Here is a 2,571-nt window from a genome sequence, read left to right as displayed (position 1 = left end):
GTGGACACACACACACACATACACACACACAAATGTGTAGACACAGACACAAAATGGAACCATTCTGATTTTGGTGTGGACAATACAGAATTGAGGTAGATGCCACTATATTTTTTCTGAGTCAGGTCAGGAACAAAACACATTTAAAGTTAATTTATAGAAAGACTAGAAAAAATCATTAAAGAGAGAAAAATCTTTTAAAGTATCATAAAGGTTTTTGTAATTGGCATTCCTAAAAATGCTATCCCATTTGTTTGTTTGTCCTACAAGTCTAAGAAGACATCATTTGATTTCAGATTCCCCAAGAAAATGAAATTACTATATAGTAGAGAGTAGTGAAAAGTATGGGAACTTGGGATTCAAACAGACTTGAGGTGTGGTCTGGCTTCTCTGCTGACTACCAGCCTGACTTTGGAGATAGTACTTATTCTGAAACTCAGTTTTCTTGCGTGTAAAGTAGAAAAACTAATTGCTCTATAGGGTCCTTGTGAAGATTGAATGTTCTTCCCAACCTTCTTTTCCTCTTTATTTTAAAATTTAAAACTTATTAAATGAACTGTATTTTTATTTTAAATATATTTTATTGATTTTTTACAGAGAGAAGGAGAGAAGGATAGAGAGCTAGAAACGTCGTTGAGAGAGAAACATCGACCAGCTGCCTCCCGCATACCCCCCACCGGGGATGTGCCCGCAACCAATGTACATGCCCTTGACCGGAATCGAACCCGGGACCTTTCAGTCCACAGACTGACGCTCTACCACTGAGCCAAACCGGTTTCAGCTGAACTGTATTTTTAAAAAGGGAGGGCATGGAGCTTTAAAATGACAGGTGAAATATTTTAAACATATGTTTTGAATTTGAGGCACCTTACTCTCAAAGCAAAATAATTAAGGAAAAAGGCTTCAGACCCGGAATATTGTGAACTGCACCTGTTGCCTGATGCTGCGTGGGGTCCGTGCTGCCTACAGATAACAGTGCCACCTGGTGGAATATTAATGCAAAAACACAGAGTTTTCAAATCAGGAGGGTGATTTCTGCATTTATCTTTTCTTGCATATTACATGTGTTTGCCTTTTTAAAATCATGTGTAGGTTTTTAAAAATATATATTTTATTGATTTTTTTACAGAGAGGAAGGTAGAGGGATAGAGAGCTAGAAACATCGATGAGAGAGAGACATCGACCAGCTGCCTCCTGCACACTCCCCAATGGGGATGTGCCCGCAACCAATGTACATGCCCTTGACCCGGAATTGAACCTGGGACCCTTCAGTCCGCAGGCTGAAGCTCTATCCACTGAGCCAAACCCGTTTCAGCCATTTTTTTTTGTATTATATATAATTCTGGTTCAATTATAGACATCTGATATTTTCTGTGAATCTACAGACCTACTTTAGCAGAGCATAATTTGCAACCTTTTTCTTTCCATAATCCCAAAGATCTTTAGCTGTGGAAGTTCAGTGTCAGCTCTTAGGATACTTAGGTCCTAACGTTAGTGTTATAAACACTCACCAGGTAATGCCTGCCTTACTGCATTTTTTTAAACATGCAAAATACTGTCTATATATGTCTTTTGAAGCTTGCAATTACTGAAAAATGCAAAATGTAATTATCATGAATAGTTATTAGAATAGGTAATAAAAAAGAACCACCAAAATGCTTAATAAAAAATGAAATGCACAATAGAACTAAGTTCCATCAACATACAAACATGTCATGATTATTAGTGTACTTATATATATTTTTTCCTTTCATAATCTGTTCATTCTGAGCTCAAATGAGTGTGACTTCGTGGCTGGAGAAGTATTAGAAAGTAACACTCCACACACCTATCTAATCTGCCAGCTCCGAGGTTTCACACTTTTTAAAAAATTTAAACTTCCCACCAATACTTTGAGGAAGATGTTATTTACACTTTTTACAAATAAGGAAATCAAGGTTCAGAAAAAGTAAGTGGCAGAGTCAGCATTTGAAGCCAGGTCAAAGTTTCTTTTACCCCGTGTCACATGTTGCTAACACAACGTGCAGTTCACTCACCCCTCATCTTCATAATTTTTGTAATCACCTCCATAAGCCTCAAGTTGTTTATTTTCTTCCCACATTTCCATACTTTCTCTTCTTTGCTCCCTACTCTGTGCCCAAATTCACTCCAAGACCAAAACAGAATTTAAATATGGATAAGTTGAGTGCACTATCTTCAGACAGAGAAATGTAAAGGAAACTCATCAGTAGTCTTAAGATCCCTTGTAGGACTCTTAGTGTGCCCTTCTCTGCTGTGACATTGTCCCCTGCACTGTGACAGTGTCATAACCCAGGAAGCACACACAGTTGAGAACAGTGAGTTTCCTGTTTTATTATCCGGTTGGTGGGGCCAATCGCCTATTTAAATAAAACCCTTTGCCTTTTAAAAAGTCATTTGGTTCTACATTAAAAATATATCTTTGAATCTGATAAATCAACAAATTATATTAGCTAATACTTGAGTTTATTATTTGAAAAATACTCTGCTGGTCTTATGCAAATATGCTGGCATATGTAAAAAAAATTTTTTGAAGTAAACACGTGCTTACCA

Source organism: Pipistrellus hanaki, assembly GCF_964339955.1.
Source record: "Pipistrellus hanaki genome assembly, chromosome: 7".
NCBI lineage: Eukaryota > Metazoa > Chordata > Mammalia > Chiroptera > Vespertilionidae > Pipistrellus > Pipistrellus hanaki.
This window is presented reverse-complemented; position numbering follows the sequence as displayed.